Source organism: Nothoprocta perdicaria, unplaced genomic scaffold, assembly GCF_003342845.1.
Source record: "Nothoprocta perdicaria isolate Ctin4 unplaced genomic scaffold, notPer1 scaffold_61, whole genome shotgun sequence".
In the NCBI taxonomy this organism is placed as follows: Eukaryota; Metazoa; Chordata; class Aves; order Tinamiformes; family Tinamidae; genus Nothoprocta; species Nothoprocta perdicaria.
In genome coordinates this window covers 3,055,653-3,077,961 of record NW_020455877.1, presented here as the reverse complement: position 1 = coordinate 3,077,961, position 22,309 = coordinate 3,055,653, and the positions used below count along the sequence as shown (strand labels likewise).

The window sequence follows — 22,309 nt, the reverse complement described above, 5'->3', positions numbered from 1 at the left end:
GTCCACTAGATTTAGCTGCAGTCACATTAGCTTAGATAATGGGAGAATTTTTCTTCATTGAAAATGCTCCCTGTCGCTTAAGAAGGATTCACTAAGGCAGCCTGCCATCTAGCTTTTTCACAGCAAAACAGGCTTGCAGACTGCAGATGAGAGGCTCGGGAGCAGAGACAATTTTAACTTAGCCATCCCTAATTTATCTCAAGATTTTTCAATTCATCTTCACTGCTGTATGCACACTGGAACTCCAGATTGCCAACCCCTGGGAAGAGAATGCAACCAGGGATCTAGAGAGCTGTCACATCCTGAGAAATACTCAAATTGTGCTGATTTTTTTCTGGAGTGCTGAGCAGAGAGAATGAAACTCTCCATCAAGTCATAGCTGTGTGGGCAATAGATCAGAGGATACTGCCAGTTTTCCTGATGGATTATTGTTATCGGGCAGGTTCTTCCTGAAGGTATGTAGTTACTCTCTCCATTCATTACCCACGCTATTTATCAGGTAATGATCTAATGAACTAGTGATACAGATACATTAAGGAAAATGTTAACTAAGTGAGCTGTATTGATTGAATGATGGCACTGTATTGCAGCATGCTTTCAGGTAAAATACTCTGATCTACCTACTGTAGATGTGTTGTAGCTACTGTCAAGTGCTTTGTCAGCAACCCCCTCGGGGCAAATATCAACTCCTAACCTTTAAGCAAACCAAAAAAATCTATTGTATATAGCTATTGGCACAAGTTAATGCTGACTATCCAGAGAATATTGTTGCTTTTTTTCCCCTTGAAACAATGAAAAATGATGGGCAAAATCATACTTATCATAAAACATATTCAGCTATAAGCATTTTTTACTGTTGAATATTTATCTCAGAAAAACAGTGTATTTTTCTAAACATGGATCAATGCAGAACTTCCCTTAAAGTATTGTAAATTAATTCTGGAGTTAGATATTTTCTTCTTTTGCTGTGATGTTCTACCCTTCACATGGGGATTAGGGTATTTAACTCTGAAAATCTCCAATGTGAAACATGTGATAGAAGCCTGTTGTTGCATCTATATTGCCAGACTCCAGAGGCTTCTTGATAAAGCACAAGGATTACATGCCACAGACAATGGTTTCAAAAAAAAAAATCTCTAAAGAAGAATTTCTTGCCATTTAAACTTTTGTGTTTAAATGAGTTACAGCAACCTCCCCCTAATCTGAAAGGTTTACTGCATAGCTGTCAGTGTAGCTTGTAGGCAGACTGACCTAAAAATGCAAGATCTCTCCAAATTGCAGAAGAAGACAGAAATTTTTAAACTGTTCCAAGCGCGGGAGTTGCTGCATAGAAGAAACATGAAGGAAAAATGTCATGTTAAAGCTAAAGTCATGGCCTTGTTTTATTCTTGATCTAGCACTCTACCTGCACTTTGGCTCCGTGATTTGAATGCTAAACTAGAGTTATAGGCAATATATATTTTTTTTTTTCTGAGCTTAACTTCTTTAGAATTTGTCCAGTGCTCTTACTGTACTTCTGTCCTGCTACTAGAAGTAAATGATGTATGAACTTGTGCTTGGAGTACTTGGCAGTTCGATGGATACACTGAATTGGACATTTGGGGAACAAGTAACAGACAGTAGTCATGTTTTTTTCATGTCCTCTTGAAAGAAAGCAACATAGTAGTAATGGATAAACAAAACAGGAAATTAAGTCCCTCAGAGGGTTAAAGTTAGTAACTCTGAGTTAAGAGCATTTGTAGTATCCTTTAGTATCCTTTATATAAGAAATATTTTTCTAATATTCAAGGCTTTATTACTAAGTTAAGGCAGTATATGCTGCTCCTGTATGTACACCTGATTTTATTTTCTAGAGTCTTGGAAAGACTGAAAGAAAAAAAAGATTGATTTTTTTTAATCCTATTTCCAGTGAACTCTGTTAAAGTATTTCCTTTCCTATAGACATCAGAAAAACTGAGGAAAAGAGGCTTTCATTAAATTCTCCCTGAAGGCTCCTTCCATCAGTGAGCTATTTTTTAACAGGAATTTGCATGCTGACTGTTTTTCCCCAATATCTCAAGCTTCTTGTTTGAATACACAGAACTCTCTTAAAATGCCTCTGGGTATTTCAGAATTTTATGCAATCACTTATGAATATCACAGCCTCAAAAGATTATATGGGTATTTCTTATTCTTATGAAAACCCAACTTTTTCCAGAACAAATTCTATTGTTTCTTTAGGATCCAGTAGCATGTTTGCTCTTAAATTCTGGACTACTTAAACCACCGAGTAATCAAATATAATTACTCCTAAAATACGGCTTTGGGGAGCCACCATCTGTGTCTTTGATTCTCTTCTCTTCAAAGTAAGATGAGAAAATATAAAATAAAGAAAATAAATAAAAAATTCTAATGGAAGAGTAGAAGAAATATATGAAGATCAAAAAAATAGGAAATATATGAAGATTAGTATCCTTGTCTTCTCTCTTTACCTCCACAGTGCTATTCTCTATCTACCATGCTGTTCATTCATAGCTATGTCCCATTTTCTTCTTAGAGTTAAACGATATGCTCTATGTTATACTATTTGCATTTGGAACTTTCTGCTGCCTTCTTAAAACTAGGCTGCTTATGTAAATAAACATATTACAGAATGGTGTCATAAAGGTGTTACATTTTCTTAAAAGTGTAGTCTTTACTGATCTTGGTTCCATTAGAATTATTGTTGCACTAGTGTTATTCTAGTTATTCTTATTTCATATGACAGTTATTTCCTTATGAACCTTTTAGTTCACACAGGAGCTCCCTACAGCACGGCATACTGGCCTGTGTTACCTTAACCACCACTTTGGCTTATCTCCTGTGCTCTGCTTTCCTTGAGTGAAAATAAATTTAAATAAATAAATAAATAAATAAAACACATAAAGAAAATGTAAGTGTTGACTGTATTCCTTCCTTGAGAGCTTCTTAGGTTTTATTCCTGTCTATTTTGCTGCCTGCTATGCAAGTAAAAAGAATCAAAAGATTAGTGTTGATTTTTTTTTTTTTTTTTTTTTTGTGCAATCTTCTTGTTTTTCCTATGTGCTTATTTAAACACCATTTTAGGTTAGGGTTTATTATTTTTCCCGAATGAGCCTCTAGAATATACTGAGTAGAATTTGGTATGCAAGTACTTATATATACAAATAAGGTATATTAATTGTGCAGAGTTATAAAGGGTTTGTGATAACCGTCCTAACTTCTCATAGTGGATATGAGAAGAGATATTTTGTGGATTTCCCAGGAAATCATGACCTTTTTACATCATCTCTGATACGCTAATTCTAACAGGTAACTGCTGTAAGAAGTGTTTAGAGAAGGAAGGATATGAGGGACAGGAAAACAACAGAATTTGTGAAACAAGAATAAATTATCAGGCAAACACTGGGTATTCCTAACAGTCACAATATGCTATAGTCTTTTTTGTTTCTTTCTTTTACCTCTCGTTTTAGGTGTCACTACTGCCTTCTCATTATTTACAACGTTTCTTAAGTGCTATCCTTTTGTTTCAAGTGCCATGCTTACACAGACCATTAGCTAGACAACATAAGCAGTTATTACATAATAATTCTACTGAGAAGATGAGTAGGACTAATGACATATGGCAAATCTGGTTTCCCTTGAGGATCATATCTAACTGTGGCAAAAAAAAAACAGCAAGAGGGATATGAGAGACCCACAAAACTAGCTCAAGTTTGCAACACTCTTTTATTTTGTTTGACACTCTTCATTATGCTCACGAACTGTGATTCAGTTGATTAAACAAAGCTGTCTAGTGTTATTTTCAGCACTGTGTGGCCAACAAGTCAAAAAAAAAAAAAAAAAAAAGCAAGTCTTCTGCCCTATCTTGCAGCCCCCATTCCTTAGCCTCCCAGGGCATCTGATGTATCGGTAGACAAACATTAAAGCAAGTGAGTATGCATTTATTCACCTTTGTATGAAAAAAAAAAGTACATGTTAGAAGTCATTTTTCATGACTTCCCCTGTCCCTATCTCATTAGAAAATTCAGATCAAATAATATCTCACTTTTTGTTCCTTGATGTTATATTCTGCTAACCTGATAGATAAAGTCCACTATTCCAAAGCTTCTGGCATTCCTGTTTAGACTGATAATTTTCAAACATACATGAATAAGAATGCTGGATTAAAGGACAGTACTGTGAATTTATATGGACTTGCAAGAGTATTTTCAATTGCTTAACTACTGAGGTATGTAGCTCTCAATAATATTAACAAGTCTCATGATTAAATTAATACTGGAGTCAGAGTATTATCTTTCAACTCTTTAGATTATGTACATTTTAAAAGTAGATCTGAATCCCCATGTTCTATGGCTGAGATTGGTTTGATGAATTTGAAACAAAGTATTTTGTTTTGCAAAGCTTCTCAAGGTGTGTTCCTTTCTTCTCTCTAAATTATATGAATCATATTTGAAAACCTGGAATAACTAACTGTACTCTTGATCTGAAAAGTCCTAATTTTAGATAAAGGAAAAAAAAACACTTTTTTTTTTCAAAACTTTAATGTATATGACTTTTGTTGTAGCTTTTAATGTTCATTCTCCTCTCTGAAAAAAATAAATATGGCACAAAAATTAAGAACAATATATCTTTAATATTTCCTATACTTCTTTTAATTTCTGAAGGTTATTCTGGGACATGCAAGATCAGTCTTTTCCTGCCAATAAATACCTAGAGTTGCCTCAGTATTTTATTTAAGTACAATTAAAAATCTTCTTTAAATTGGGAGCATCAATATTGCTTTTCTATCTTACTGCAGTCATCAAAATTGCCATCTCATATATAGAGATAAATAACTTTCCTGAAGAAATTATACTGCCATATCTTCTTCTGAAGGACCATTATTATCCAGTTTGCCTCTTTTATACTGTTGACAGTCACTATATTGAAGTCAATAGAATAAATTTCAGTAGAACCCAACTCAGTATGCTTATGTATATCTGTCTGCTACTACACATTGATCAGGGTGAGCTTTTCTTAAACTGTGGCTATTTTTAAGGATTTGAAACGTAGTTTTCTTCTTTGGATATAAAACTTTTTTGGTTTTGCTCTAACAGCTTCAGCTAAAGGCTAGAAATTCTTTACAACTGTCTGTAACTTCTCAAATTTTGAAAAGCTGCTTCATTAGATTTTAAAATAGATACACAAGGAGTTTTAAAAATACCTTGGCTCCTTTTTATTTTAGTTATTTTTGTTATTTTAAGGGTATGTAATGCTTGCATTTTATGTGGATATTACTTAGGACATACTTCTAAGCCTTATAGTCATTAAACACCCTTTAGAAAAAAAAATTGGTGTCCTAGTTTGACTGATTATTAAGCACCAATTAACATTATCAACTTAAAGAAAACTTGACAAACATGTGTGTTTTCACCTGAACAATATATATATACATATATATATATATATATATTTGTGCTTCCAAATGTCTAGCACACAAGTGTATGAGTAATGAGGAAGAAGTTCTTATGAAATCCAAGGTACATTCTGAGTTGCGGAAGCATTGCACACCCTGTCTCTAGATCACTTTTGTCACCGTTCTCCAGTATTTCCTCTTACCTTAGGTCACATCATCTTTGTTGTTGTTGTTGTTGTTGTTGTTGTTGTTGTTGTTGTTGTTGTTGTTGTTGTTGTTGTTGGGAAATAGTTACATAAACCTAATAAAGTAACAGACACTGCCAAACTGCAGAGGTTTTTAAAAAGTCAGAGTCTAAAAATAATTGAATGGTCTATTTGAAGTATTTTGATCACTTTTCTGCTTTTTATTTGCAAGAGTGTTTATAGATCTATTGTAATTGATGTAGCACACTCTCTGATTTTTACTGGTGATTTTTAGCCCTTTGACACTATTGAAATTACAGTCTTGTATCTGCCTTTCCTTTGCTCAGCAATTCATTCCATTCTTCTCCACCCCTCCTTCATTCTAGACAATATCATCATCACCCTAAATCAATGTTCATCATCACAGAAATTTTACTTATTTTTCTCTCAAATAGTTGTCTGCTGAATCTATCTTCCTGCCATGTTTCTGTTTCTGTTTATTTTCATGAACTTCTTCTAAAGTATTTCAATTTATTTGAAGCCCTCTTCTTCCCAATACTAGAAGGTGAGGGTAGAAGCTTGGAAGTCTTATTCCATCTAGGAAGTGAGTGACTGCATGGATATAGTTTTAGCTGAGCCACGGTGGCACCTTGCCACCACTGGGGGGATGCAGTGCTACACCTTTTCCCTCTCCTTTCCTTCTTCTCGACAGCCATTTCAGACACTTGCTTTATGTTGGCTTGCCGACTCCCTCCATGAACAGCTGAAAGCACAAGGCTGACAGAAAGCTAACCCAGCAGAAAAAGAATGGAGAGTTTTACAACAGATTAGTGAATTGCATTGTGTCAGCCAAAGAGCTGATGAATCTGAGACCCAACTCACGTCGGCAAAGGACCAGAGCTGACTTGGTCTGTTAGAGGGATGGATAGAAGGAACGATTTGCTCTTTTCTGCTGCAATGAGCTGTAAGATTACATCTACTATAACATTTCACCTCACCTTAAAACTGCCTTGCACTCTCTTTCTGTCTACCTTACCTCCTGTCAAAAAGTGTCAGTGGAGGAAAAGTGAGATGTCTGCTCACTTTCAGAGTTGTTGTTACTCCGGTGTCTGCTTCTCTGGGGAAAAGCAGCCTGGAAGCCAAACAGGGCGACTGAAGTCACTGAGAGTCTTGAAGTTTCCTCAGATATCAAAAGACTAGCTGCAACTCCAGTCAAAATGATAACTCAGAAAGGATCTCTGAGAGCCAGCTGTACTATCTAGACTATATGTCTATCATAACTAAACAGGACTCAAATCTGGCCAGTTTTATAAAATATAGAAAATCAGTCTTACATATTCTCAGTAGGAAAATTCTGAGTTTTGCTTTTGATTTCTTCTTGATGGTATTCTTTTTATTATATATATATATTTTTTTTTTTTTTTCGAATGGACAAAGCCTTACTTATTTACAAATATTTATTGTGTTTCTTCCTCAGTCTTTATCTTCCCCAAGGCCACCTTTTTTCAGACAAAACATAGCTTTTGAGCAGAATTCCTACTTAATAAAGCAAAAAAATATATATGTTAAAACAAAAGATAATAAAGGTTTTCTCTTTTTGTTTTTCCATTTTTACTTTTAAAACTAGTAAGTAGCTCTGGTTACTATGTAATTTTTGAACAATTTTCTTAAATCTGAATCTTCTGATTTGACAGGAAGATCTCCAGTGTAATATAACATTCAATAAGACATTTACATTCTGTACAAGTGTGATGAAAAGATGGAGAAAGAGATGCTTTTTTGATTGCACCTATTACTGAGAAAGAAGAAGTGAATGAATGGTAAATCCATTGAATTAAAAGCTTCTGTTAAAATTTCAGTAAGTGTAATAAAATGCTATTACACTTTTTGGAGGGTGAACAATATACAAAATGTGTTCAATATAAAATGTCACTCCAAAGAAAGAATACAATCTGGATCATCTTAGGCAAAATAATGATACAAGCCTAAAGATGAGTAAAGGAATAAGAGATATCTATCAGGAACACCTTTTCTGTATCACTGATGTCAAGGATTTTATTTCCAATACATTTGCCCCTTAAGATGCTGAGGTGCCTTCAAGGTGGCAGTGAGACCTGAACAGCTGATGAAGACCTAGTAATCTAGGTACTAATAATATCAGAAAAAATATAGGAAATCAACAGTGTATCTCAACGCTGCCAATGTTTTGAATTCTGACATACCTTTAAAAATAAATTAAACAAGCAAACTCATAAAAAGAGAATACTGTAGGAAAGGGGGAGGCAAGACTGAAGATGTTGATGTATGTGACGATAACATGATGCAGAGACAATTTACCTGGATTGTTTGGTTGATCTGTTAACTTAAATCTAACATATTCTATTATTTCTCTCCTGGGGAAAGAAAAAGTGGTGCTATTTCATTGTTCTAGATCTTAGTTTGAGTGCTAACAAGTCAGAGTGTTATATGATAGAGACTATATGATGATATTTTTGCTTTCCAGTGTCAGATGAGAAAGGCAGTTGACAGATACAGTGTGTTTATTTGAACCTCAGGCTCAAATCAGGTGGCACTGGCGGCAAATGTGTCACGCAAAATACTGCTTTTTAACCTTCTTTACTGAACAGAATTAGTGTGATTCCTTGGCGGGGGAGGTGTGGAGAAGAGTGATTTAATATTGGAATAAAACTTATTTATAAAAGATGAATAAAAGTATCGAAAATGAACCTAACTGTATTGACCAGTGTATTTTTAACACTTTTGCTTACTAGTCCATGTGAAACACATTTCCAGACCAGGCGGAAAATAAATAAATAAATAAATAAATAAATAAATAAATAAATAAATAAAGAGGATATGTAAGGGCAGATATATATCCTAAATCCTTTCAGATCACACCTACCCCTCCCTTCAATCAAAATTAAGTATTTTGCAGCAGCCAATGGTGGAAAAGGTGAGAAATATAATAGTACTGCTATCTGTAGACATCTAGTATATTTGAGCACGCATGTCTTGAGTGGTGCCCAGCCTGATAATAAGATCATCCTAGTTTTTCTGGCGGTAGCCAAAAATAGTATACTTAGTCTGTTATATTATATACTATTTCTTTTTACTTATGTAGTGGGATCCAACCTCCAGAATTTCTTCTCCAAGTACAAATGATAATATAGCAAAATTGATAAGCTGAAGGGTATTTTGGTACCAAACAGATATGAGGAATAAAATACTGAAAACTCCTTGGAGAAAAAAAGATTAAAAATTCATCTCTTTGTCAAGAAAGGTTTATACAAATAACTGATAAGAGGGTAAATTCATCAAATTAAAGCAAACCAAATGGTAACACACAATCATTGTCTGCTCTTACTTGAGTAATTTTGTTGAAGCATTTACTACTCAATATTTTAACATTGATAGAATGAAACGCTACCAAAATAGAAAAGATTACTTAATACACAATGGAAACAAAGTCACTTATAATGAGACTCACAGAATTGCTGGGGAGCATACAACACCAGCATATGCCAGCCACAAGAACATCAGTCACACAAATATCTTGGAAAAAAAGTTGATATATAAATTCACTATATTCCACTATAAAATTAGTGAAATAATGGCAACTCCTGTGATTTCTGAACAAGTTTAACTTCTCTTCTGTAGAAGTAAGCTACGGAAAGTAGATGGTAATCTCTTACTGGAAGTAAGTTGTCAGAGCTATCTCCTCATTTGGCCAGAATGTCCAAAATAAATTCCAGTAGAAAGTGTCCAAAAATAGCTATTACAGTGCAGCGCTCTTTCTCTGCATTCCTGTGCTATATATTTACTGCTGTATGTATACAGATGAAAGAAAAAAGGGGGTATTTAACTTGCAGTGGTATATGATATATACAGAAGTAGAGCACAAAAATGTGGCAAAAAGTATGTCATTTCATGAGCTACTTCTAGTCATAAACCTTGAAACTTAACACTGAAATCTATCTTGAAGCATCAGCAGCAAAATAACCCAAAGGATAGATGGCTTTATCTTAACATGACAGTGCCATGTTAAAGTCAACATTAAAGTTCTGTGTCAAAAAATTCACTTGTTAGGACCATTTTGAAAAAAAAAGTTTTATCATCTACTAACTTCTGTGTTATATTTGTAATCTCTAATCAGATAGATATAGGTTTTTTTCCATAAGATTTCACATTTATATTCTCCTTCAACTGCAGGCTCTGTACCATCATTGGAAACAATAATAGCTGAGTTGTCCTTAATGAAAGTTCACATTTTTATTTTTAGTCTTTAGTATGGCTTCCAACATTGGATCTCATTGTGCATCTGTGTGTAATTGTTGCCAAGTCACCTATTGATCTTTTGGACAAAACTACTTTATCTGTTACTGGAAGCCATGTGTTCTAGACCTTCAACTGATTTGGTTTCTTTCCCAAGCTTTTTCCACTTTTCCAAGAAGAAAAGCAAGCTATGTGAGTTACTTGAATATATCGTCTTCTCTAGACTAATCCATATTCACCACCTCCAGAGTGTTACATGAAGATAAAGTAAATAATTACTATTAATCATTCAAAAATTCTAGATGTTTACAACTTTCAGAGGATTTAAGTTTCTCACCATTAACTATATCTATATCCCACTGACATATGCATTACTTTACAGTAATACAATTTTATTTTATTTTTATAGTATCTTTGTAACTTTTAACAACGTTGGATTTGATCTCTCACTTTGCTACTTGCAAGAGAAGCTATCGACTGTATACCACAAACATAATTATCTATGAAGATATCAAGTGAATCTATATCATATAAAAATCTGTAGTATTCATTGCTTTTTAAATTTAAACTTACTAATATAAATACCCCACAAATAAAAATGGCTGAGTTGATATTTGAACTTGAAGTTACCTGGCTGCATTTGCAAACAGTGACATATTTTTTCCAACTGATTTTGAATAAATGTGGATAAACAAGATTATTTACATAAAAAGTTTAAATTGCATACCAGGTTTTCTGCACATGTGTGAAATGAAAAAGTATAGAGGAAAGTATAGAGGAAAAGATGGATAAAATACAGATAAAATTGTGAACAGAATGAAGACAGGAACAGAATGAACACATGATGACATTTATTATGGTGAATTGTTTTCTGATCATCTTGGTGCAGAAAAATGCCTTGATGTAAGTGTTGAACTATAAAAAGCAGGCAATTCCATTTTGAGATAGTCATTTACTGTTCACAAAAATTGTAGATGTGATACATATATGAAAAACAAATGTGTTACAAGCAGCATGTCTAATGAAATAATGCAAAAATGGCAAGCTTAAAGACCATTTTGGAGAAATATCTGACCTCAGCTCCTTTTCTAACTACATGCAGACAGGATCTATTAATTCTTTCCTAGAAACAACTACTCAAAAATATCCTACATTGATAAAACAGCAAGCAAACTCATGATTCAGGAAAGATTAAAAAAAGAAAAAAAAAAAAAGTTCTCAAAACTCTCTAAATCATGACTCTGTCCAGGAATCTGACTTTACTTCTGAACATCCCCCCAGGATGTCTTTTCATGTCCTGCATTCATATGAATAAGTAAGATCAAACTATTGATTTCTCACAACTTGAAACTTCCCCGGCCTAGGGGGTGTTCAAGTTAGAAAATGCATCCTCTTCTGTGAGTATCTCTCCTATCTATAAGGAGGGTTTTGTACAAGAGATTTGCTGCTGCTTGATTTCCTTCATCTTACCTTTGTTCCAGAGCCAGGAATTCTTATGATTTCCTGTAGGTCATCTACCTGCACTGTGGTGACAATTTTCCAATTTTCAGTAATACCAAACACTGTAAGTGCATTTCAAGAATGTGTATCTATAGCTACAAGCTACATAAATGTATACAAATTAATTTCAATGGCAAAACATCAAATGTCTGGACTTGAAATGAAACCTGCTTGTTTTTGCTTACCAAAGAAGTAATACACAAACAAGAGATGAACTCAGCAGAGCGTAACATTTTAAAGTAATTTAGGTTTTAATTGTGTATATTATTTTTAAAGCTAAATTTAGTTAACTGCAATATAAAATATCACTTTTTAACATGAAAAAGATAAAAAAAAAATCAAATGCAGAATAAAAAAGCACAACTTCTGAACTTGACCAGTTCATCATGTCAAAAGAAATAGTTTATTAACCCAATATTTCTTCTTATGCTTCTTTACTCTTTATTCTTATTATTGTTCCAAAACAAGTTTTCTCATTTTTAGGAATGTATTACAAGGTAACCATGTAGAATTGACAATATATATATACAATACTTTGACAGATTTTACTTTGGAGTGTATTATTCTTAATACCTACTACTCTGATGGTTATGTATATTTTACAGACCATTGTTATATATCCTCTGCTACATTACTTTATATAATAGTGTATTCTTATTTATTAAGTGAAAAAAGAAGGATTGAAAGGAAGATTTGCTTCTGAGACTAGGCAACAAGGTTTGTCACATACTTGATAATGAAGGACTTGTCTGGTGACAAAAAAGGAGGTAAACTACTGATACTGAAATTGAGCATTTTAACATTATTATAAAATCTTTTTGAATAGCCATAGTATTCTTAGGTGTACAATTAAAGAAGCTCTATCTTCTATAATCTTTGCACATGAAGGTCAATGAACCTATTTAAAACTTAAAACATTATACTCAGAAATTAAAATACTGTTAGGTGGAGTCCTGTTTAGTATTCTTACCCTTAGAGATAATTGGTTTATTTTATATGGACTGTGAGATTTTTTTCTGCCCCTCAGAGATCTCTAGCATGGTTTATCAAAAATACAAACAGCTTGTTTTGTACAAACATAAGTTATGCTTATCTCCCTGAAAAATGATTTTTCTCCTTAGTGAATTGGTAATATTTGATTGAATATTTTGGCAAATCAGGACAAAATATCTTGATATACTTTTTCTGGATAGGATATTTGTGCTTCCAACACAAGCATAATTTGACAAATGATATGACGTAAGAAAGATCTGTACCTTTTAACACAAGATTAATTACATTTAAACTGTCCTATTTCAAGTAACACTTCTTTTTTTTCCCATCTTTTTCCTCATTTCTTCCTTAGACCATAATTGGCAACACATCATTTCCACAGTATCACAGACTTACACAGCCACCTTCCTCTTTCCAAGTTCTCTCTCCTGGCCCTGTTAATGCTATAGCACAAATGTAGGTAGAGCTACACAGCAAACTAAACTGGAAATCATCAGAGAAAAAAAAAAGGGGGAAAAAAAAAAAAAAAGAAAAAAAAAAAAAAGGCCTTCCTAAATCATTTTCCACTCCCTTTGGAAGTCATCTCATTGGATGCATGACTCAGGCTGCTTGATAAACCTGTCTCTCTGCCACTCATCTCTCTCTAGAATGGAGGTTTAAAGGGGTACTGATTGACTTGCTATCTTTGTAAGTGTTGCTCCTGTTGAAGGTAAGGGCTGGGTGGCAGAAACAGATGTACAGATGTGAGACATTGCACTGTGCTTTGCAGTGTAGTGTAACTGGAATCAACTTCATTCTAGCAGCATGGAGATCAGTGTGGACAATGTCTGGAAGCAGAGTAGGTTACTATGCAAATCTGTGTACAGTCATTCTCCTACCTCAAATTACTACTAAGTATCAAAGCTAATTCCAAGTATCTGAATATGCTACATTGTAATCTCAGTGTAAACAAATATTAAGAAATGCATGTCCTTGATGCTGTAATGCTGTCCTTGATCTCTGGACTAATCTTTCAAGTATGACTGGTAAGACAGCCTGTTGTTTGTTTAGTGTTGTTCTGTAGAAAGAAAGACTAGTACTCTGCTCACTCTAGATACCATTGCTTTTAATGACTTTAAGTTTGTTGTTCTAAAAATAGTTTTGTTCATATCACAGTTTTGAATGAATGCTTCATATACAATATGAACTGAAGCAATAAGCTCACTAATCAATTTCATTAAGACCAAAAAAAGAGTTAAAGCCAAGTATTTTGTTTTAACAAGATATATCTTTATCAGCTAGCGTATGTACTGCCTCAGGATTACTAGTATATATTGAGTGTTTTAATGAAATGAGTTTGTGTAATGTGGAAAGAATGTTAGCATGGTACCATTTAATCCACTAGCAGAAAAGACAACAAATATATCCTCTTCCTGTAGATACTTGACCCAATTGCTTCAAATGCTGCTGTTGGTGTAGATGATAAATAGGCGCTCTGGTTTGTATGCTTAACTATTACTTCGTTACTTAAAGATGTTTATAGAGCTGACATATTGCAATACTTTGTCGTATTGTATCAACCTGAATTGACTTACAATGTGAACTGTAAAACATGACATGACATCATGTAATTTAACATAATTTGACATAAAATAGTTTAGCAGATCAGATATGTAAATTAAGGAAAACTTTGTCCAGGGTGAAATTCATGCTGTCTATTTAGGCAAATTGGAAAAGATTTTCTTGCCAAAAAAATAGGAGCAGATTTCACATGAAGGGTATTTTACTAGAAATATCCCTTATGCAAAATATAAGTACTGTTCAAACAACCAAAATTCCACTTCTTGTTTCCATTCTATTATATAAGTTAACCTTACTTCCACGAATTGAAAGACAGAAGATTAAGACAAGTATTGGGTCTTTTTTCTTATCAACCCTACAGATTGTAATCTTATGCAGGAGGAGCTAAAATTGTATGTGATAAAAATCAGTTCTCATTTTTAGGAATACCAATATCTAGCAACATGATTATTTTAAACTTCATAGTTGTTACTGAGGCTATAAAATGAAAATATATTTTACAGGAAACTAAACCAGTGAGTATCTCACAGCAGCCTCTTCTAGTCTTAACACATAAGTGGGTACATAAAGAAAAAAAGCATGCTCGTTAATTGTACCTTCTTCGAGACATTTTTGAAGGATGGGTGACACGATCACTTTAGTTTACTATAGTATGGCCTTGCTCTGCCAAAGGGAGGGTTAAATCAAATAACCTCCAGATGTCTCTTCCAGCCTGAAGCCCAGAGAGGGCACTGAAGTCTTCATACACTCTCACTGGCTGAGTAGAGAGGATGGATCACCTCTCTCCAGGTGATGGATCATCTGGCAATGCTCTTCCTAGTGGAACCCCAGGTTATGTTGGCAGTCTTCACCACAAGGGCTTGTATCCAGCTTGTATACCAGGATCACCAGGTCCTTCACTGCAGAGATGCTTTCAAGTTTTTCAGTCCCCAATCTGCATGAGGTTATTCCTTCCCGGGTATAGGACATAGCACATCTTGTTTTTTTGAACTTCATAAGGTTACTCTCTGCCTCTTACTCCAGCCTGTGAGTTCCTTCCTAATGTTTCCTCCTGGTGTACCAGCTGTTCCTGCCAGTTTTGTATATAGTCCACAAACTTGATGAGATTGGACTTCATCCCTTGTCCACGTCACTAATGAAGATGTTAAACATTGTTGGTAGATGTATGCACTCCTTGGGGGGTACACCTCTTGTGATCATCCTTTGTTGGACTTCTTTTTGTTACTGATCCCGACCCTATCAGTCCCATATTGCAATTTTCAGTCTATCTCACTTTCCTGGTGCTTAGTCTGTGCTTCAACAGTTTGGCAATGAGGATGTTGTGGGAGACAGCATCTTACTAAAGCCAAGATAGGCTGCATGTGCTACTGTCCTCTTGTCTGCCAGATATCTCATTTACATAAGGTTAATCAGGCATGATTCTCCTTTATAATCCCCCACCTACTCCCCTCTTGACCTTTATATGTTTGGAAATGGTTTCCAGGATGATTTACCTCTATCATCTTCTCAGGGATGGGGGTGAAGCTGACTAGTCTGTAGGTCTCTGGATTCTCCTTGTTACTCTTTTTGTAGGACTGAGATTTGCTTTTTTTTCATTCCTCAGAAACCTCTCCAGATCATCATGAACTTTCAAAGATAATTAACGATGGTCTGACAATGATGTCAGCCAACTACCTCCACATTCATGGGTGCAATCCGATCAGGTCCCATGGAACTTTGTACACCCAGTTTGTTTAAATGGTTTCTGACATAATTACCTTTTACTGAGAATAAGCCTTCCATGCTCCAGATAGTTTCTTGAGTCTCAGGGGCCATGTACTGCTGAAGACTAACTTGAAGGCAGTGAATACCTTTGGCATTTCTACATCCTTTAACATCAATACCCTGATTCGTCCAGCTCCAGGCCCACATTTTCTGCTGTTTTCCTTTTGTTGGTGATATGCTAGTAGAAACTTGTCTTTTTGTCCTTCACATTCTTTGGCTTTCCTACCACCATCCTTGAAAGCATGGGCATGGTCTTTATATTCTTTTTGGGTGTCCTAGGTCTGCTTCCATTTTATTTAAGTTTTTCCAGGAGCAATTTGTTCATCTATACAGACCTCCTGACACCTTTCCTTGACTTCCTGTCTGTTAGGATTGTTTTGAGCTTTAAGAAAGTGATCAGAGAAAATCAACAATTTCTATGATTAAGTTTCATGTTCTTTGTTAGCTGCTAGCTAATACTTTGCTTAGATTTTTTTTTTCAAAAAAGTAATTGCTTGTCTATATAAAGAATGTTTTTATAATATTCTTGGCATAATATTAAACATTGCCATTAAGTATAGAAAAGGATTATTTAAAAAAGATGCTGTCATCTTTGTAAGCAAAGACAAATTACAATCAGCTGACATCACATGAAAATTGGTGACCTTCTTTCTATGAACTTTCTATAAAGACTTCCACTGTCAAGCTTAGGCATGTCCTAAAAGCAGTAACTGATTCTGGTAAATATCAGAAAAAATCACGAGTAACAGCATCAGCAGATCCTTTATCCTGTCATTGTCTGACAATGTTAATGTCATTATGCAGTTTCAAATGATGTGAAGTTTTCTTTTTCAAAAAGATCTTGATGTTTTAAATGTACTCTTGGTTTTTATATACAACAATATTTAAAAACCAAAAAGACCCACCACAAATACCCTCATTTTCCAAACATAAATATTCCAATATTTCCTTCTCACAAATGCTTACTTGATCCTATGTTTACGTATAGAAAATACTCTGAGCATGTAGTATGCACTGTATATATAGAATTGTAATACCTCTTATTATTTCTTTACATATCAAGCAACACGTAATGATCTCTACATGACCTAATACCTCAAGTTCCCATTTTTCTTTTAATTAGTTTTGTTTAAATTCCTACCTAATTAAAGTCTTAGGCAGAATGGCAATTATTCAAGAGGAAAAAAGCTACAGGATTGGGTATCAATGTAAAGAGAATCCCCATATAAATTAGAAATTGAGAATATTCTCTTCCCCAACATGTATATATAACTTTTGTTAGGTGCTCTCTATATAGGTAGCATTACTCAAAGGCACTCTGGGACAGAGGGGAGGCAGAATTTTCTCTGTACTGTGTGTGTGTGTGTGTGTGTGTGTGTGTGTATGTGTGTGTGTGCACAGGGATTTTTTTCAGGCAAACATCTCCCAAATAAGAATGATCATGTGAGTGTCTAACTTAAGCATCTCCATGGTAGCAACTTTCAAAGTCTACTGTAGAGGTTTTCTTGCATCACTGCTTTATGTGTCAGTCAAACAATTAGTTCTCAGAGATTTCACATGCTAATCAAATTACAACATACACAGTTTCACTGGAGAACAAATATCCAATTTCTCCAGACAGAATTTTTGGTCTGTGACAGTATTTCACCTCCCTTGGTGAATTCTTTCAAGCTACTAAGCTCACTTGGAAATTTCATACTATGATTGTCATTCTTCAGTTTCGGCCTTACATAACCTACAGCTGTGACTTCTGGAAAAAGAGTTCTGCACACAATTTTTCCCCTGAAGTTCTTTTTCTTTATTTCTTACTCTCTCAAATAATTTTAACATTATGTTTGAACTTGTCTTGAAGGAGAAATCTAGGGTTATTTAAAATGATACATACAGTAGAGCAGCTATTTAATTTCTTATTCAAAACCATCAGGTATTTATTGATCTTATAGCATTGCTGCACTGCAAACCTCTAAATGCATATGAAAATATTTTCCTCCTGTAATACCTACTATTAAATTGGACACAACTCAAAAGCATTCTGAACCTTCTGATAACTTCCTGTTTTTTTCCAGTTCTTCTTAGTAACAGTATTACTACTGAGCTTTTTTAGGGAAAAAAAAAAATCTAATATGAAAGATACACATAAATTGACACATTATGTGCACAATATTTGTCCCATTTTTCAGCAATAGGAAGTTTGATGTTTAGGCAATTATTGATTTTTTTTTCTTTTTTTTTTTTTTTTAAAGGAACAATTAATTAGTAGGGCTATTACTTTCAGTGTTATTTTCATTAATTATTTAAGACTCTTTTGACACTTGTAAATGTTAACATGATTTATAGATTCAGTTTTAACTGTGAACTATGAAAATAAATCCAAGTCTGATGGGGCAAACTAAAATTATCCTGATGTTACAGTATAGAATAATTCTGCAACTATTACATTTATATGTTACATTTTTACACTTCAATTACAATTATAGGAGATAATGTAGAGTTTTTCATCCCTCTAAGTCAAGAAAATTTTTTTAGAATCGAAAGAAAGAATAGAGGGGAGGCCATTTCCTCCTAGGGACTGCTGGAGAGGAAAGGGTTATTTCTCAGGTATCTTATTTAATGTCTCAGTCAGGAGGTCTGTTTACAAATGTATTTTGTTGAATTTCAGTTTTCTTCTGTGGTTTAGTAAAACATAATAATTTCTAATTCTACACACCCTCTATTGTCTTTTCTCAAGTTCATTTCAAGAAAAATACGAAGTCTGGTGAATATGCTCATCGTAAGTGTGTGGCTGACTCAAAAACTCATCAGAGATGCATGTAAAAGTATCTTTTATAGAATAGTTGTTCTGAAATACCCAAGAAAGATCAAACTGTGAAAGCTCATTTATACTGAACAGAATTTTAAGCAGTACATAAACAGGAAGATAATCTCCTGTCTTATAAAACTATCTGAAAATCAAAATAATAATTCTTTTCTGCACTAGGATAAAATAGAGAATTTGATTAAATTAACAGGAATCATTGTAAAGTCTGCTAATTGATATGTCCTCATTCTGAAAGAGATAGATACGAGATCTTTGTTCAAGTCCATATGAGTATTCAGGTTTTTTAAGCTTTCTGATATTTTGGAAATCTCTATACTTTCCTTCCTCTCCCTCTTAAAAATGATGGCTTCTATAAAAATGTGCACTTGTCTGAAAAAGATCAACTTATTCTTTTTTTTTTTTTTAAGTAGAATTGTTAGAGTAAATTATTGACCAATTCTAATATTAATTTCACAAGCTACTGTTGCTCCATCTTACAGTTTAAAGGCCAATATCTTGATTTATTATTTAATTCAGGAGGATAAAAATCAGAGTGACTGGTAGATCTAACGGCAAAGATTTTCTGAAGGAAGCTAAGTCTGAAATTTAGTTTCATTCTGCCTGGAAAAAAAATATATGACTGTAAGGGTTATAAAAGCTACAGAGAGATTGATGGCATAAGCTTGATTCTTGCAGAATATTGTAGAATATTTTGAAGTCCAGATTTTGTACTATTATTTTGAACCACTAAAATGTCATGAAGTGTGAATGTCAGCTTGGAGAGTAAAGCATCACTAGCTCTAAGTGACTTTGAAAAATCCTGTTTGTTATAAATTTAGCCTTGCTCTAAAAACTAATGAAAAGATGAGGGACCAAAGCATGCATCTTTTCAGATGAATTTCTGCTGATAGACACTTCAGTGAAAGACGTCTAAAAGAACGATAAAATGATATAAAGAACTGTTTAAGAAAAAAATGACAAAACATTTATTACTGATATAAAACAGAAAGGTTTTATGATCCTCCCTTTTGTTATCAGAGAAAACAAAAAGTAGCTATTTAGAATAGGTGATCTAGACCATGGATTACGGATAAATTTAATGAAACTGGAAAAAAAAAATGATCATACTTTCCCAAAATTACCACAGGCAAGATTCAGTGAAGCAACTTGTTTAAAAGACTCAGGATGAGAAGCACAATATGTCATTAAAGCCAATCTTATTTATAGAATCAATTTGAGGTAAAATCTAAAGTTTATATGTGCAAAGCTATTTTTACCTCAGATGATTATTAAAACAAACAAAAAAATACAATGTTGCTCCTAAAGGAAGACTCAGCTTTTGCAAATCATCTATAAAAGTGATTTCAATGAAGATATTCTGAATTCCCCCCTTGCATATTTCCTATTCCTATCTTCACTTTCTGCTCCCACTCCCACCACATCTACTTAACTATACAAGTACTCAGACTCCAATCCAGGGTCTTATGAATCCTTGGTTAGATCCCTACAATGTCCTGAAACATGATATCATTACATCTGAATACTTTTACTGAAGCAAGCTGGGCTTGTTTAGCCTAGAAAAGAGAAGACTGAGAGGGGATCTTACTAACATGTACAAATTCCTGAGGGGAGAATGTAGTGATGATGGGGCCAAACTCTTCACGGTGGTGGCCAGTGACAGGAAAAGAGGCAATGGATATAAATTGAAATATAGGAAGTTCCATCTCCATATGAGTAAAAACTTCTTTCCTGTGAGTGTGACAGAACCCTGGAACAGGCTGCCCAGAGAGGTTATGAAGTTATGTCTTCTCTGGAGATCTTCCACACCCACTTGGCTGTGACCCCATTCCATGTGCTCTAGATGTCCCTGCTTGAGCAGGGGAGTAAGACTATGTGATCTCTAGGTGTCCCTTCCAACCTGAACTATTCACAGAATCACAGAATATTCAAGGTTGGAAGGGACCTCTAGAGATCATCTAGTCCAACCTTCCCGCTCAAGCAGGCACACCTAGAGCATGTGGCACAGGGTGGCATCCAGGCCGGTTTTGAAGACCTCCAGAGAAGGAGACTCCACATCCCCCCTGGGCAGCCTGTTCCACTGCTCTGTCACCCTAACAGTAAAGAAGTTCCTCCTCACCTGGAGACGGAACTTCCTGTGCTCCAGCCATTACCCCTCGTCCTATCGCTGGCCACCAATGAAAACAGCTTGTCCCCTTCCTCCCTGCATTCTCCCTTCCTGAACTTATACACATTAATCAGATTCCCTCTGAGCCTTCTCTTCTCCAGAGAAAACATGCCCAGCTCACTCAGTCTCTCCTCATGCGAGAGATGTTCCATTCCCTTAATCATCTTAGTTGCTCTTCTCTGGACCCTCTCGAGAAGCTCCACGTCCCTCTTATACTGGGGAGCCCAGTACTCCAGGTGCGGCCTCACCAGAGCTGAGTAGAGGGGCAGGATCACCTCCCTTGTCCTGCTGGCAACACTCCTCCTGATGCAGGCCAGGATCCCATTGGCCTTCTTGGCCACGAGGGCACACTGCTGACTCATGGTTAACTTGGTGTCAACCAGGACTCCCAGGTCCCTCTCCGTGGAGCTGTTCTCCAGCAGGTCAACCCCTAATCTGTACTGGTGCCTGGGGTTATTCCTCTGCAGGACCCTGCACTTGTCCTTATTGAACTGCATGAGGTTCCTCTCTTCCCAACTCACCAGCCTGTCCAGATCCCTCTGGATGGCAGCACAGCCCTCCAGAGTGCCGAACACTCCACCCAGCTTGGTGTCATCTGCAAACTTGCTCAGGGTACATTCCGTGCCCTCGTCCAGGTCATTGATGAACAAATTGAACAGCACTGGGCCCAGCACTGACCCCTGGGGGACACCAATGGCCACAGGCCTCCAACTGGACTCAGCCCCATTTATCACCACCCTCTGAGCTCTGCCATCCAGCCAGCCCTCGATCCACCTCACCGTGCACTCATCTATTCCACTCTCCTGGAGCTTCTGTATGAGGATATTATGGGAGATGGTGTCAAAAGCCTTGCTTAAGTCAAGGTAGATAACATCCACGGCTCTCCCCTCATCCAGCCAGCCTGTCATCCCATCATAGAAGGCTATGAGGTTCGTCAGACATGACTTCCCCTAGGTATTCTGTGATTTTGTGATTCTATCACATAATATAAATTACACATCCACACATTCCTGGTAGTAGCTCCTTCTGAATGTTTTAATAACTTATAGCAAAAGGGATTTTTCTAAGAGCAACAGTTAACAGCAGATCTTCTGACAATATGTTTCTATGAAGTTTCTAAAATAATGAAGTAATTGCTGTGAAATAACTTATCGTTGCCTTACAAATAAAACAGTTGGGTTTGATACCACAATTAGAAATGATGCACAACCCAGAGATTGGGAAAAGGAAACAGTCTGGAACCAGGACTTTTAAGCATAGTTTTCTAATATTCATGTTAAGTGTTGGTTCTATAGAAATGGTAATCTAAATTGTAGGCATGCAAGATTATTTTAGAGAAGACGAGAAAGAAGAGAGGGTATGAAAGACTCCGCTGAAGAGACATTTGACTCTTGGGTATACTTTTTTTAATACCACTGAACTGATGATGCCATTTTCATTAAACTACAGAGGTGCTCACATGCCTCTATTTGATACTGTTCTTAAGCTTTTCATATACTTTTTAATAGCACCAAAATATGTGTGTGTGTATGTGTCCCGCAGACAGAATGAAAAATATTTTAACGGCACTAGAAAATCAAAGGATCACAAAATCTGAAGATTAAAAAAAAATTTTGAAGGAATGGGGAGGATACCATGTTCACACTGATAAGCAGTTG

At 35.3% G+C, this 22,309-nt stretch overlaps 1 long non-coding RNA gene across 1 annotated transcript in view; it reads left to right on the top strand.

The window, feature by feature from the left end:
• Window positions 1-286: 286 nt before the first annotated feature.
• LOC112956254 overlaps window positions 287-22,309 on the top strand; it is an 86,315-nt gene continuing 64,292 nt past the window's right edge. Inside the window, exon 1 of the long non-coding RNA XR_003251014.1 lies at window positions 287-455. This is a non-coding gene — a long non-coding RNA (uncharacterized LOC112956254). The remainder of the gene's footprint in view (window positions 456-22,309) is intronic.